Below are 15,104 nucleotides of genomic sequence, written 5' to 3'. Positions count from 1 at the left end.
GCTTATCTCACCACCTGTAGTTATTTAGGTGAAAGCTCCAAAATGCTTGCCTAATATGTCTGTTTATCCAAAAGGAAGTATAGAGGGAGAGCTAGATAGATAGCATTGCATTACATTACATGGCAATGCAATGCACAGTTGCTGAAGTTGAACCAAAATGAGCTTGTCATCTGGCTTCTGCAACTTTTAACATGAAAAATCCAATGAGGAGAAGAAAAGCAAAGCCAAAGAGTCCATCCCAAAATCCGACAAACAAGCCAAATGAACAAAAAGCATTGAATTCAATTCTTTCTGATTTTAGAAACTGCATTAAAGAAGGGGTGCACCGGTCCTGGAGATACTGCAATACCAGGTCAATGCGTGGAGTGGACAGAGCAAGCTCTTTTTCCATCTCCCTGTTCTAAAAATCCATTTAATATATGGTCCCCAGATAGGGGACGTATCAGATATTAAACTGATAAGAACAGATACTACACTTGATCTTAGCCAAAAGGCCGAGAAGCGATAACCAGAATTGGTTTCCGACTACGGTGCCACCCAAGGATTCTGAAAAGTCCATTTGTGGAGATGGCCACCTGGACTCCCGTTAAGAAGACATGCTGTCAAACTCTAGATCCCTCACATGCCTGCACTTTTCGGCTTGCTGCTGCTGCAATCCACGCGTTTTAGATCTGCATAACTCCACCTCTTTTAGCACAGTACCCTCAACCCCCGGCTGTTCCCACCCGCCTCAACACCGTTGGAAGGGAGGAGAACCAATTAAGGCGGGGGGGGGGGGGTGGAACGAGCAGCTGTCTACCCTTAGCAGGAGGGTTGCTGATTAATTACCTCTGCTGCTGCTGCTGGCTGTCCAGCAGCAGACTGAAGGTGGCTGCTGCTGTGCGCAGGTATATAAAGGCTCAGAGCCTATTATGACACGCGCAGCCAGCGTTCCATTGCCACATTCCGTCTACTGCAGGCGGGATACCTGGATGGCTGAATGTCACTGAGAAGCTCACAGAGACCGCCATAAGCAACAGTTTAAAAGAATGCCACAGACTAATCAACCAAACTTTTTGGGTTGGTTTCTCTTTTATAGTCTGCAGGCATTAAATGAAAGAAGTCAGTGTTCCAGCAGAGGGAGACAACGTTTCAGAAAAGGCATTGTAGCAAACCAAAAAAGAAATTTTAAGCGCAGCAGAGTAACCAGCTCACATACCTGTTAGCTCAGGTGAGTTTAAAAGGCTGCTGTTGATAACAAGGGCATTTGCTAAATAGATGGTGTGTGTGCAACAATATACTGAAAGGTCAATTATATTGTGCAGCTTATCTCACCACCTGTAGTTATTTAGGTGAAAGCTCCAAAATGCTTGCCTAATATGTCTGTTTATCCAAAAGGAAGTATAGAGGGAGAGCTAGATAGATAGCATTGCATTACATTACATGGCAATGCAATGCACAGTTGCTGAAGTTGAACCAAAATGAGCTTGTCATCTGGCTTCTGCAACTTTTAACATGAAAAATCCAATGAGGAGAAGAAAAGCAAAGCCAAAGAGTCCATCCCAAAATCCGACAAACAAGCCAAATGAACAAAAAGCATTGAATTCAATTCTTTCTGATTTTAGAAACTGCATTAAAGAAGGGGTGCACCGGTCCTGGAGATACTGCAATACCAGGTCAATGCGTGGAGTGGACAGAGCAAGCTCTTTTTCCATCTCCCTGTTCTAAAAATCCATTTAATATATGGTCCCCAGATAGGGGACGTATCAGATATTAAACTGATAAGAACAGATACTACACTTGATCTTAGCCAAAAGGCCGAGAAGCGATAACCAGAATTGGTTTCCGACTACGGTGCCACCCAAGGATTCTGAAAAGTCCATTTGTGGAGATGGCCACCTGGACTCCCGTTAAGAAGACATGCTGTCAACCTCTAGATCCCTCACATGCCTGCACTTTTCGGCTTGCTGCTGCTGCAATCCACGCGTTTTAGATCTGCATAACTCCACCTCTTTTAGCACAGTACCCTCAACCCCCGGCTGTTCCCACCCGCCTCAACACCGTTGGAAGGGAGGAGAACCAATTAAGGCGGGGGGGGGGTGGAACGAGCAGCTGTCTACCCTTAGCAGGAGGGTTGCTGATTAATTACCTCTCCTGCTGCTGCTGCTGCTGGCTGTCCAGCAGCAGACTGAAGGTGGCTGCTGCTGTGCGCAGGTATATAAAGGCTCAGAGCCTATTATGACACGCGCAGCCAGCGTTCCATTGCCACATTCCGTCTACTGCAGGCGGGATACCTGGATGGCTGAATGTCACTGAGAAGCTCACAGAGACCGCCATAAGCAACAGTTTAAAAGAATGCCACAGACTAATCAACCAAACTTTTTGGGTTGGTTTCTCTTTTATAGTCTGCAGGCATTAAATGAAAGAAGTCAGTGTTCCAGCAGAGGGAGACAACGTTTCAGAAAAGGCATTGTAGCAAACCAAAAAAGAAATTTTAAGCGCAGCAGAGTAACCAGCTCACATACCTGTTAGCTCAGGTGAGTTTAAAAGGCTGCTGTTGATAACAAGGGCATTTGCTAAATAGATGGTGTGTGTGCAACAATATACTGAAAGGTCAATTATATTGTGCAGCTTATCTCACCACCTGTAGTTATTTAGGTGAAAGCTCCAAAATGCTTGCCTAATATGTCTGTTTATCCAAAAGGAAGTATAGAGGGAGAGCTAGATAGATAGCATTGCATTACATTACATGGCAATGCAATGCACAGTTGCTGAAGTTGAACCAAAATGAGCTTGTCATCTGGCTTCTGCAACTTTTAACATGAAAAATCCAATGAGGAGAAGAAAAGCAAAGCCAAAGAGTCCATCCCAAAATCCGACAAACAAGCCAAATGAACAAAAAGCATTGAATTCAATTCTTTCTGATTTTAGAAACTGCATTAAAGAAGGGGTGCACCGGTCCTGGAGATACTGCAATACCAGGTCAATGCGTGGAGTGGACAGAGCAAGCTCTTTTTCCATCTCCCTGTTCTAAAAATCCATTTAATATATGGTCCCCAGATAGGGGACGTATCAGATATTAAACTGATAAGAACAGATACTACACTTGATCTTAGCCAAAAGGCCGAGAAGCGATAACCAGAATTGGTTTCCGACTACGGTGCCACCCAAGGATTCTGAAAAGTCCATTTGTGGAGATGGCCACCTGGACTCCCGTTAAGAAGACATGCTGTCAACCTCTAGATCCCTCACATGCCTGCACTTTTCGGCTTGCTGCTGCTGCAATCCACGCGTTTTAGATCTGCATAACTCCACCTCTTTTAGCACAGTACCCTCAACCCCCGGCTGTTCCCACCCGCCTCAACACCGTTGGAAGGGAGGAGAACCAATTAAGGCGGGGGGGGTGGGGGTGGAACGAGCAGCTGTCTACCCTTAGCAGGAGGGTTGCTGATTAATTACCTCTCCTGCTGCTGCTGCTGCTGGCTGTCCAGCAGCAGACTGAAGGTGGCTGCTGCTGTGCGCAGGTATATAAAGGCTCAGAGCCTATTATGACACGCGCAGCCAGCGTTCCATTGCCACATTCCGTCTACTGCAGGCGGGATACCTGGATGGCTGAATGTCACTGAGAAGCTCACAGAGACCGCCATAAGCAACAGTTTAAAAGAATGCCACAGACTAATCAACCAAACTTTTTGGGTTGGTTTCTCTTTTATAGTCTGCAGGCATTAAATGAAAGAAGTCAGTGTTCCAGCAGAGGGAGACAACGTTTCAGAAAAGGCATTGTAGCAAACCAAAAAAGAAATTTTAAGCGCAGCAGAGTAACCAGCTCACATACCTGTTAGCTCAGGTGAGTTTAAAAGGCTGCTGTTGATAACAAGGGCATTTGCTAAATAGATGGTGTGTGTGCAACAATATACTGAAAGGTCAATTATATTGTGCAGCTTATCTCACCACCTGTAGTTATTTAGGTGAAAGCTCCAAAATGCTTGCCTAATATGTCTGTTTATCCAAAAGGAAGTATAGAGGGAGAGCTAGATAGATAGCATTGCATTACATTACATGGCAATGCAATGCACAGTTGCTGAAGTTGAACCAAAATGAGCTTGTCATCTGGCTTCTGCAACTTTTAACATGAAAAATCCAATGAGGAGAAGAAAAGCAAAGCCAAAGAGTCCATCCCAAAATCCGACAAACAAGCCAAATGAACAAAAAGCATTGAATTCAATTCTTTCTGATTTTAGAAACTGCATTAAAGAAGGGGTGCACCGGTCCTGGAGATACTGCAATACCAGGTCAATGCGTGGAGTGGACAGAGCAACCTTTTTTCCCATCTCCCTGTTCTAAAAATCCATTTAATATATGGTCCCCAGATAGGGGACGTATCAGATATTAAACTGATAAGAACAGATACTACACTTGATCTTAGCCAAAAGGCCGAGAAGCGATAACCAGAATTGGTTTCCGACTACGGTGCCACCCAATGATTCTGAAAAGTGCATTTGTGGAGATGGCCACCTGGACTCCCGTTAAGAAGACATGCTGTCAACCTCTAGATCCCTCACATGCCTGCACTTTTCGGCTTGCTGCTGCTGCAATCCACGCGTTTTAGATCTGCATAACTCCACCTCTTTTAGCACAGTACCCTCAACCCCCGGCTGTTCCCACCCGCCTCAACACCGTTGGAAGGGAGGAGAACCAATTAAGGCGGGGGGGGGGGGGGTGGAACGAGCAGCTGTCTACCCTTAGCAGGAGGGTTGCTGATTAATTACCTCTCCTGCTGCTGCTGCTGCTGGCTGTCCAGCAGCAGACTGAAGGTGGCTGCTGCTGTGCGCAGGTATATAAAGGCTCAGAGCCTATTATGACACGCGCAGCCAGCGTTCCATTGCCACATTCCGTCTACTGCAGGCGGGATACCTGGATGGCTGAATGTCACTGAGAAGCTCACAGAGACCGCCATAAGCAACAGTTTAAAAGAATGCCACAGACTAATCAACCAAACTTTTTGGGTTGGTTTCTCTTTTATAGTCTGCAGGCATTAAATGAAAGAAGTCAGTGTTCCAGCAGAGGGAGACAACGTTTCAGAAAAGGCATTGTAGCAAACCAAAAAAGAAATTTTAAGCGCAGCAGAGTAACCAGCTCACATACCTGTTAGCTCAGGTGAGTTTAAAAGGCTGCTGTTGATAACAAGGGCATTTGCTAAATAGATGGTGTGTGTGCAACAATATACTGAAAGGTCAATTATATTGTGCAGCTTATCTCACCACCTGTAGTTATTTAGGTGAAAGCTCCAAAATGCTTGCCTAATATGTCTGTTTATCCAAAAGGAAGTATAGAGGGAGAGCTAGATAGATAGCATTGCATTACATTACATGGCAATGCAATGCACAGTTGCTGAAGTTGAACCAAAATGAGCTTGTCATCTGGCTTCTGCAACTTTTAACATGAAAAATCCAATGAGGAGAAGAAAAGCAAAGCCAAAGAGTCCATCCCAAAATCCGACAAACAAGCCAAATGAACAAAAAGCATTGAATTCAATTCTTTCTGATTTTAGAAACTGCATTAAAGAAGGGGTGCACCGGTCCTGGAGATACTGCAATACCAGGTCAATGCGTGGAGTGGACAGAGCAAGCTCTTTTTCCATCTCCCTGTTCTAAAAATCCATTTAATATATGGTCCCCAGATAGGGGACGTATCAGATATTAAACTGATAAGAACAGATACTACACTTGATCTTAGCCAAAAGGCCGAGAAGCGATAACCAGAATTGGTTTCCGACTACGGTGCCACCCAAGGATTCTGAAAAGTCCATTTGTGGAGATGGCCACCTGGACTCCCGTTAAGAAGACATGCTGTCAACCTCTAGATCCCTCACATGCCTGCACTTTTCGGCTTGCTGCTGCTGCAATCCACGCGTTTTAGATCTGCATAACTCCACCTCTTTTAGCACAGTACCCTCAACCCCCGGCTGTTCCCACCCGCCTCAACACCGTTGGAAGGGAGGAGAACCAATTAAGGCGGGGGGTGGGTGGAACGAGCAGCTGTCTACCCTTAGCAGGAGGGTTGCTGATTAATTACCTCTCCTGCTGCTGCTGCTGCTGGCTGTCCAGCAGCAGACTGAAGGTGGCTGCTGCTGTGCGCAGGTATATAAAGGCTCAGAGCCTATTATGACACGCGCAGCCAGCGTTCCATTGCCACATTCCGTCTACTGCAGGCGGGATACCTGGATGGCTGAATGTCACTGAGAAGCTCACAGAGACCGCCATAAGCAACAGTTTAAAAGAATGCCACAGACTAATCAACCAAACTTTTTGGGTTGGTTTCTCTTTTATAGTCTGCAGGCATTAAATGAAAGAAGTCAGTGTTCCAGCAGAGGGAGACAACGTTTCAGAAAAGGCATTGTAGCAAACCAAAAAAGAAATTTTAAGCGCAGCAGAGTAACCAGCTCACATACCTGTTAGCTCAGGTGAGTTTAAAAGGCTGCTGTTGATAACAAGGGCATTTGCTAAATAGATGGTGTGTGTGCAACAATATACTGAAAGGTCAATTATATTGTGCAGCTTATCTCACCACCTGTAGTTATTTAGGTGAAAGCTCCAAAATGCTTGCCTAATATGTCTGTTTATCCAAAAGGAAGTATAGAGGGAGAGCTAGATAGATAGCATTGCATTACATTACATGGCAATGCAATGCACAGTTGCTGAAGTTGAACCAAAATGAGCTTGTCATCTGGCTTCTGCAACTTTTAACATGAAAAATCCAATGAGGAGAAGAAAAGCAAAGCCAAAGAGTCCATCCCAAAATCCGACAAACAAGCCAAATGAACAAAAAGCATTGAATTCAATTCTTTCTGATTTTAGAAACTGCATTAAAGAAGGGGTGCACCGGTCCTGGAGATACTGCAATACCAGGTCAATGCGTGGAGTGGACAGAGCAAGCTCTTTTTCCATCTCCCTGTTCTAAAAATCCATTTAATATATGGTCCCCACATAGGGGACGTATCAGATATTAAACTGATAAGAACAGATACTACACTTGATCTTAGCCAAAAGGCCGAGAAGCGATAACCAGAATTGGTTTCCGACTACGGTGCCACCCAAGGATTCTGAAAAGTCCATTTGTGGAGATGGCCACCTGGACTCCCGTTAAGAAGACATGCTGTCAACCTCTAGATCCCTCACATGCCTGCACTTTTCGGCTTGCTGCTGCTGCAATCCACGCGTTTTAGATCTGCATAACTCCACCTCTTTTAGCACAGTACCCTCAACCCCCGGCTGTTCCCACCCGCCTCAACACCGTTGGAAGGGAGGAGAACCAATTAAGGCGGGGGGGGGGTGGAACGAGCAGCTGTCTACCCTTAGCAGGAGGGTTGCTGATTAATTACCTCTCCTGCTGCTGCTGCTGCTGGCTGTCCAGCAGCAGACTGAAGGTGGCTGCTGCTGTGCACAGGTATATAAAGGCTCAGAGCCTATTATGACACGCGCAGCCAGCGTTCCATTGCCACATTCCGTCTACTGCAGGCGGGATACCTGGATGGCTGAATGTCACTGAGAAGCTCACAGAGACCGCCATAAGCAACAGTTTAAAAGAATGCCACAGACTAATCAACCAAACTTTTTGGGTTGGTTTCTCTTTTATAGTCTGCAGGCATTAAATGAAAGAAGTCAGTGTTCCAGCAGAGGGAGACAACGTTTCAGAAAAGGCATTGTAGCAAACCAAAAAAGAAATTTTAAGCGCAGCAGAGTAACCAGCTCACATACCTGTTAGCTCAGGTGAGTTTAAAAGGCTGCTGTTGATAACAAGGGCATTTGCTAAATAGATGGTGTGTGTGCAACAATATACTGAAAGGTCAATTATATTGTGCAGCTTATCTCACCACCTGTAGTTATTTAGGTGAAAGCTCCAAAATGCTTGCCTAATATGTCTGTTTATCCAAAAGGAAGTATAGAGGGAGAGCTAGATAGATAGCATTGCATTACATTACATGGCAATGCAATGCACAGTTGCTGAAGTTGAACCAAAATGAGCTTGTCATCTGGCTTCTGCAACTTTTAACATGAAAAATCCAATGAGGAGAAGAAAAGCAAAGCCAAAGAGTCCATCCCAAAATCCGACAAACAAGCCAAATGAACAAAAAGCATTGAATTCAATTCTTTCTGATTTTAGAAACTGCATTAAAGAAGGGGTGCACCGGTCCTGGAGATACTGCAATACCAGGTCAATGCGTGGAGTGGACAGAGCAAGCTCTTTTTCCATCTCCCTGTTCTAAAAATCCATTTAATATATGGTCCCCACATAGGGGACGTATCAGATATTAAACTGATAAGAACAGATACTACACTTGATCTTAGCCAAAAGGCCGAGAAGCGATAACCAGAATTGGTTTCCGACTACGGTGCCACCCAAGGATTCTGAAAAGTCCATTTGTGGAGATGGCCACCTGGACTCCCGTTAAGAAGACATGCTGTCAACCTCTAGATCCCTCACATGCCTGCACTTTTCGGCTTGCTGCTGCTGCAATCCACGCGTTTTAGATCTGCATAACTCCACCTCTTTTAGCACAGTACCCTCAACCCCCGGCTGTTCCCACCCGCCTCAACACCGTTGGAAGGGAGGAGAACCAATTAAGGCGGGGGGGGGGTGGAACGAGCAGCTGTCTACCCTTAGCAGGAGGGTTGCTGATTAATTACCTCTCCTGCTGCTGCTGCTGCTGGCTGTCCAGCAGCAGACTGAAGGTGGCTGCTGCTGTGCACAGGTATATAAAGGCTCAGAGCCTATTATGACACGCGCAGCCAGCGTTCCATTGCCACATTCCGTCTACTGCAGGCGGGATACCTGGATGGCTGAATGTCACTGAGAAGCTCACAGAGACCGCCATAAGCAACAGTTTAAAAGAATGCCACAGACTAATCAACCAAACTTTTTGGGTTGGTTTCTCTTTTATAGTCTGCAGGCATTAAATGAAAGAAGTCAGTGTTCCAGCAGAGGGAGACAACGTTTCAGAAAAGGCATTGTAGCAAACCAAAAAAGAAATTTTAAGCGCAGCAGAGTAACCAGCTCACATACCTGTTAGCTCAGGTGAGTTTAAAAGGCTGCTGTTGATAACAAGGGCATTTGCTAAATAGATGGTGTGTGTGCAACAATATACTGAAAGGTCAATTATATTGTGCAGCTTATCTCACCACCTGTAGTTATTTAGGTGAAAGCTCCAAAATGCTTGCCTAATATGTCTGTTTATCCAAAAGGAAGTATAGAGGGAGAGCTAGATAGATAGCATTGCATTACATTGAATGGCAATGCAATGCACAGTTGCTGAAGTTGAACCAAAATGAGCTTGTCATCTGGCTTCTGCAACTTTTAACATGAAAAATCCAATGAGGAGAAGAAAAGCAAAGCCAAAGAGTCCATCCCAAAATCCGACAAACAAGCCAAATGAACAAAAAGCATTGAATTCAATTCTTTCTGATTTTAGAAACTGCATTAAAGAAGGGGTACACCGGTCCTGGAGATACTGCAATACCAGGTCAATGCGTGGAGTGGACAGAGCAAGCTCTTTTTCCATCTCCCTGTTCTAAAAATCCATTTAATATATGGTCCCCAGATAGGGGACGTATCAGATATTAAACTGATAAGAACAGATACTACACTTGATCTTAGCCAAAAGGCCGAGAAGCGATAACCAGAATTGGTTTCCGACTACGGTGCCACCCAAGGATTCTGAAAAGTCCATTTGTGGAGATGGCCACCTGGACTCCCGTTAAGAAGACATGCTGTCAACCTCTAGATCCCTCACATGCCTGCACTTTTCGGCTTGCTGCTGCTGCAATCCACGCGTTTTAGATCTGCATAACTCCACCTCTTTTAGCACAGTACCCTCAACCCCCGGCTGTTCCCACCCGCCTCAACACCGTTGGAAGGGAGGAGAACCAATTAAGGCGGGGAGGGGGGGGTGGAACGAGCAGCTGTCTACCCTTAGCAGGAGGGTTGCTGATTAATTACCTCTCCTGCTGCTGCTGCTGCTGGCTGTCCAGCAGCAGACTGAAGGTGGCTGCTGCTGTGAGCAGGTATATAAAGGCTCAGAGCCTATTATGACACGCGCAGCCAGCGTTCCATTGCCACATTCCGTCTACTGCAGGCGGGATACCTGGATGGCTGAATGTCACTGAGAAGCTCACAGAGACCGCCATAAGCAACAGTTTAAAAGAATGCCACAGACTAATCAACCAAACTTTTTGGGTTGGTTTCTCTTTTATAGTCTGCAGGCATTAAATGAAAGAAGTCAGTGTTCCAGCAGAGGGAGACAACGTTTCAGAAAAGGCATTGTAGCAAACCAAAAAAGAAATTTTAAGCGCAGCAGAGTAACCAGCTCACATACCTGTTAGCTCAGGTGAGTTTAAAAGGCTGCTGTTGATAACAAGGGCATTTGCTAAATAGATGGTGTGTGTGCAACAATATACTGAAAGGTCAATTATATTGTGCAGCTTATCTCACCACCTGTAGTTATTTAGGTGAAAGCTCCAAAATGCTTGCCTAATATGTCTGTTTATCCAAAAGGAAGTATAGAGGGAGAGCTAGATAGATAGCATTGCATTACATTACATGGCAATGCAATGCACAGTTGCTGAAGTTGAACCAAAATGAGCTTGTCATCTGGCTTCTGCAACTTTTAACATGAAAAATCCAATGAGGAGAAGAAAAGCAAAGCCAAAGAGTCCATCCCAAAATCCGACAAACAAGCCAAATGAACAAAAAGCATTGAATTCAATTCTTTCTGATTTTAGAAACTGCATTAAAGAAGGGGTGCACCGGTCCTGGAGATACTGCAATACCAGGTCAATGCGTGGAGTGGACAGAGCAAGCTCTTTTTCCATCTCCCTGTTCTAAAAATCCATTTAATATATGGTCCCCAGATAGGGGACGTATCAGATATTAAACTGATAAGAACAGATACTACACTTGATCTTAGCCAAAAGGCCGAGAAGCGATAACCAGAATTGGTTTCCGACTACGGTGCCACCCAAGGATTCTGAAAAGTCCATTTGTGGAGATGGCCACCTGGACTCCCGTTAAGAAGACATGCTGTCAACCTCTAGATCCCTCACATGCCTGCACTTTTCGGCTTGCTGCTGCTGCAATCCACGCGTTTTAGATCTGCATAACTCCACCTCTTTTAGCACAGTACCCTCAACCCCCGGCTGTTCCCACCCGCCTCAACACCGTTGGAAGGGAGGAGAACCAATTAAGGCGGGGGGGGGGGTGGAACGAGCAGCTGTCTACCCTTAGCAGGAGGGTTGCTGATTAATTACCTCTCCTGCTGCTGCTGCTGCTGGCTGTCCAGCAGCAGACTGAAGGTGGCTGCTGCTGTGCGCAGGTATATAAAGGCTCAGAGCCTATTATGACACGCGCAGCCAGCGTTCCATTGCCACATTCCGTCTACTGCAGGCGGGATACCTGGATGGCTGAATGTCACTGAGAAGCTCACAGAGACCGCCATAAGCAACAGTTTAAAAGAATGCCACAGACTAATCAACCAAACTTTTTGGGTTGGTTTCTCTTTTATAGTCTGCAGGCATTAAATGAAAGAAGTCAGTGTTCCAGCAGAGGGAGACAACGTTTCAGAAAAGGCATTGTAGCAAACCAAAAAAGAAATTTTAAGCGCAGCAGAGTAACCAGCTCACATACCTGTTAGCTCAGGTGAGTTTAAAAGGCTGCTGTTGATAACAAGGGCATTTGCTAAATAGATGGTGTGTGTGCAACAATATACTGAAAGGTCAATTATATTGTGCAGCTTATCTCACCACCTGTAGTTATTTAGGTGAAAGCTCCAAAATGCTTGCCTAATATGTCTGTTTATCCAAAAGGAAGTATAGAGGGAGAGCTAGATAGATAGCATTGCATTACATTACATGGCAATGCAATGCACAGTTGCTGAAGTTGAACCAAAATGAGCTTGTCATCTGGCTTCTGCAACTTTTAACATGAAAAATCCAATGAGGAGAAGAAAAGCAAAGCCAAAGAGTCCATCCCAAAATCCGACAAACAAGCCAAATGAACAAAAAGCATTGAATTCAATTCTTTCTGATTTTAGAAACTGCATTAAAGAAGGGGTGCACCGGTCCTGGAGATACTGCAATACCAGGTCAATGCGTGGAGTGGACAGAGCAAGCTCTTTTTCCATCTCCCTGTTCTAAAAATCCATTTAATATATGGTCCCCAGATAGGGGACGTATCAGATATTAAACTGGTAAGAACAGATACTACACTTGATCTTAGCCAAAAGGCCGAGAAGCGATAACCAGAATTGGTTTCCGACTACGGTGCCACCCAAGGATTCTGAAAAGTCCATTTGTGGAGATGGCCACCTGGACTCCCGTTAAGAAGACATGCTGTCAACCTCTAGATCCCTCACATGCCTGCACTTTTCGGCTTGCTGCTGCTGCAATCCACGCGTTTTAGATCTGCATAACTCCACCTCTTTTAGCACAGTACCCTCAACCCCCGGCTGTTCCCACCCGCCTCAACACCGTTGGAAGGGAGGAGAACCAATTAAGGCGGGGGGGGGGTGGAACGAGCAGCTGTCTACCCTTAGCAGGAGGGTTGCTGATTAATTACCTCTCCTGCTGCTGCTGCTGCTGGCTGTCCAGCAGCAGACTGAAGGTGGCTGCTGCTGTGCGCAGGTATATAAAGGCTCAGAGCCTATTATGACACGCGCAGCCAGCGTTCCATTGCCACATTCCGTCTACTGCAGGCGGGATACCTGGATGGCTGAATGTCACTGAGAAGCTCACAGAGACCGCCATAAGCAACAGTTTAAAAGAATGCCACAGACTAATCAACCAAACTTTTTGGGTTGGTTTCTCTTTTATAGTCTGCAGGCATTAAATGAAAGAAGTCAGTGTTCCAGCAGAGGGAGACAACGTTTCAGAAAAGGCATTGTAGCAAACCAAAAAAGAAATTTTAAGCGCAGCAGAGTAACCAGCTCACATACCTGTTAGCTCAGGTGAGTTTAAAAGGCTGCTGTTGATAACAAGGGCATTTGCTAAATAGATGGTGTGTGTGCAACAATATACTGAAAGGTCAATTATATTGTGCAGCTTATCTCACCACCTGTAGTTATTTAGGTGAAAGCTCCAAAATGCTTGCCTAATATGTCTGTTTATCCAAAAGGAAGTATAGAGGGAGAGCTAGATAGATAGCATTGCATTACATTACATGGCAATGCAATGCACAGTTGCTGAAGTTGAACCAAAATGAGCTTGTCATCTGGCTTCTGCAACTTTTAACATGAAAAATCCAATGAGGAGAAGAAAAGCAAAGCCAAAGAGTCCATCCCAAAATCCGACAAACAAGCCAAATGAACAAAAAGCATTGAATTCAATTCTTTCTGATTTTAGAAACTGCATTAAAGAAGGGGTGCACCGGTCCTGGAGATACTGCAATACCAGGTCAATGCGTGGAGTGGACAGAGCAAGCTCTTTTTCCATCTCCCTGTTCTAAAAATCCATTTAATATATGGTCCCCAGATAGGGGACGTATCAGATATTAAACTGATAAGAACAGATACTACACTTGATCTTAGCCAAAAGGCCGAGAAGCGATAACCAGAATTGGTTTCCGACTACGGTGCCACCCAAGGATTCTGAAAAGTCCATTTGTGGAGATGGCCACCTGGACTCCCGTTAAGAAGACATGCTGTCAACCTCTAGATCCCTCACATGCCTGCACTTTTCGGCTTGCTGCTGCTGCAATCCACGCGTTTTAGATCTGCATAACTCCACCTCTTTTAGCACAGTACCCTCAACCCCCGGCTGTTCCCACCCGCCTCAACACCGTTGGAAGGGAGGAGAACCAATTAAGGCGGGGGGGGGGGGATGGAACGAGCAGCTGTCTACCCTTAGCAGGAGGGTTGCTGATTAATTACCTCTCCTGCTGCTGCTGCTGCTGGCTGTCCAGCAGCAGACTGAAGGTGGCTGCTGCTGTGAGCAGTTATATAAAGGCTCAGAGCCTATTATGACACGCGCAGCCAGCGTTCCATTGCCACATTCCGTCTACTGCAGGCGGGATACCTGGATGGCTGAATGTCACTGAGAAGCTCACAGAGACCGCCATAAGCAACAGTTTAAAAGAATGCCACAGACTAATCAACCAAACTTTTTGGGTTGGTTTCTCTTTTATAGTCTGCAGGCATTAAATGAAAGAAGTCAGTGTTCCAGCAGAGGGAGACAACGTTTCAGAAAAGGCATTGTAGCAAACCAAAAAAGAAATTTTAAGCGCAGCAGAGTAACCAGCTCACATACCTGTTAGCTCAGGTGAGTTTAAAAGGCTGCTGTTGATAACAAGGGCATTTGCTAAATAGATGGTGTGTGTGCAACAATATACTGAAAGGTCAATTATATTGTGCAGCTTATCTCACCACCTGTAGTTATTTAGGTGAAAGCTCCAAAATGCTTGCCTAATATGTCTGTTTATCCAAAAGGAAGTATAGAGGGAGAGCTAGATAGATAGCATTGCATTACATTACATGGCAATGCAATGCACAGTTGCTGAAGTTGAACCAAAATGAGCTTGTCATCTGGCTTCTGCAACTTTTAACATGAAAAATCCAATGAGGAGAAGAAAAGCAAAGCCAAAGAGTCCATCCCAAAATCCGACAAACAAGCCAAATGAACAAAAAGCATTGAATTCAATTCTTTCTGATTTTAGAAACTGCATTAAAGAAGGGGTGCACCGGTCCTGGAGATACTGCAATACCAGGTCAATGCGTGGAGTGGACAGAGCAAGCTCTTTTTCCATCTCCCTGTTCTAAAAATCCATTTAATATATGGTCCCCAGATAGGGGACGTATCAGATATTAAACTGATAAGAACAGATACTACACTTGATCTTAGCCAAAAGGCCGAGAAGCGATAACCAGAATTGGTTTCCGACTACGGTGCCACCCAAGGATTCTGAAAAGTCCATTTGTGGAGATGGCCACCTGGACTCCCGTTAAGAAGACATGCTGTCAACCTCTAGATCCCTCACATGCCTGCACTTTTCGGCTTGCTGCTGCTGCAATCCACGCGTTTTAGATCTGCATAACTCCACCTCTTTTAGCACAGTACCCTCAACCCCCGGCTGTTCCCACC

General features: G+C 45.2%; 12 non-coding genes across 12 annotated transcripts; all 12 read right to left on the bottom strand.

The window, feature by feature from the left end:
* Positions 1-315: 315 nt before the first annotated feature.
* Positions 316-506, bottom strand: LOC141238843 (U2 spliceosomal RNA). The gene has a single exon (XR_012304291.1). It is a non-coding gene; the product is annotated as a U2 spliceosomal RNA (small nuclear RNA).
* A 1,112-nt stretch (positions 507-1,618) lies between these two features.
* Positions 1,619-1,809, bottom strand: LOC141238842 (U2 spliceosomal RNA). The gene has a single exon (XR_012304290.1). It is a non-coding gene; the product is annotated as a U2 spliceosomal RNA (small nuclear RNA).
* A 1,115-nt stretch (positions 1,810-2,924) lies between these two features.
* LOC141238841 (U2 spliceosomal RNA) lies at positions 2,925-3,115 on the bottom strand. The gene has a single exon (XR_012304289.1). It is a non-coding gene; the product is annotated as a U2 spliceosomal RNA (small nuclear RNA).
* Positions 3,116-4,234: 1,119 nt separating this feature from the next.
* LOC141239024 (U2 spliceosomal RNA) lies at positions 4,235-4,425 on the bottom strand. Its single transcript, XR_012304464.1, has one exon. It is a non-coding gene; the product is annotated as a U2 spliceosomal RNA (small nuclear RNA).
* A 1,119-nt stretch (positions 4,426-5,544) lies between these two features.
* Positions 5,545-5,735, bottom strand: LOC141238839 (U2 spliceosomal RNA). The gene has a single exon (XR_012304287.1). It is a non-coding gene; the product is annotated as a U2 spliceosomal RNA (small nuclear RNA).
* Positions 5,736-6,850: 1,115 nt separating this feature from the next.
* Positions 6,851-7,041, bottom strand: LOC141238918 (U2 spliceosomal RNA). Its single transcript, XR_012304362.1, has one exon. It is a non-coding gene; the product is annotated as a U2 spliceosomal RNA (small nuclear RNA).
* A 1,115-nt stretch (positions 7,042-8,156) lies between these two features.
* Positions 8,157-8,347, bottom strand: LOC141238917 (U2 spliceosomal RNA). The gene has a single exon (XR_012304361.1). It is a non-coding gene; the product is annotated as a U2 spliceosomal RNA (small nuclear RNA).
* Positions 8,348-9,462: 1,115 nt separating this feature from the next.
* Positions 9,463-9,653, bottom strand: LOC141238947 (U2 spliceosomal RNA). Its single transcript, XR_012304389.1, has one exon. It is a non-coding gene; the product is annotated as a U2 spliceosomal RNA (small nuclear RNA).
* A 1,118-nt stretch (positions 9,654-10,771) lies between these two features.
* Positions 10,772-10,962, bottom strand: LOC141238838 (U2 spliceosomal RNA). The gene has a single exon (XR_012304286.1). It is a non-coding gene; the product is annotated as a U2 spliceosomal RNA (small nuclear RNA).
* Positions 10,963-12,078: 1,116 nt separating this feature from the next.
* LOC141238997 (U2 spliceosomal RNA) lies at positions 12,079-12,269 on the bottom strand. Its single transcript, XR_012304438.1, has one exon. It is a non-coding gene; the product is annotated as a U2 spliceosomal RNA (small nuclear RNA).
* Positions 12,270-13,384: 1,115 nt separating this feature from the next.
* On the bottom strand, positions 13,385-13,575 carry LOC141238837 (U2 spliceosomal RNA). The gene has a single exon (XR_012304285.1). It is a non-coding gene; the product is annotated as a U2 spliceosomal RNA (small nuclear RNA).
* A 1,118-nt stretch (positions 13,576-14,693) lies between these two features.
* LOC141238836 (U2 spliceosomal RNA) lies at positions 14,694-14,884 on the bottom strand. Its single transcript, XR_012304284.1, has one exon. It is a non-coding gene; the product is annotated as a U2 spliceosomal RNA (small nuclear RNA).
* Positions 14,885-15,104: the final 220 nt, after the last annotated feature.

The sequence above is a fragment of the Phyllobates terribilis genome, unplaced genomic scaffold (assembly GCF_046119375.1).
Source record: "Phyllobates terribilis strain yellow unplaced genomic scaffold, ASM4611937v1 Scaffold_763__1_contigs__length_703860, whole genome shotgun sequence".
NCBI lineage: Eukaryota > Metazoa > Chordata > Amphibia > Anura > Dendrobatidae > Phyllobates > Phyllobates terribilis.
The sequence above is the reverse complement of the archived record's forward strand: the minus strand, read 5'-3'. Positions and strand labels throughout refer to the sequence as shown.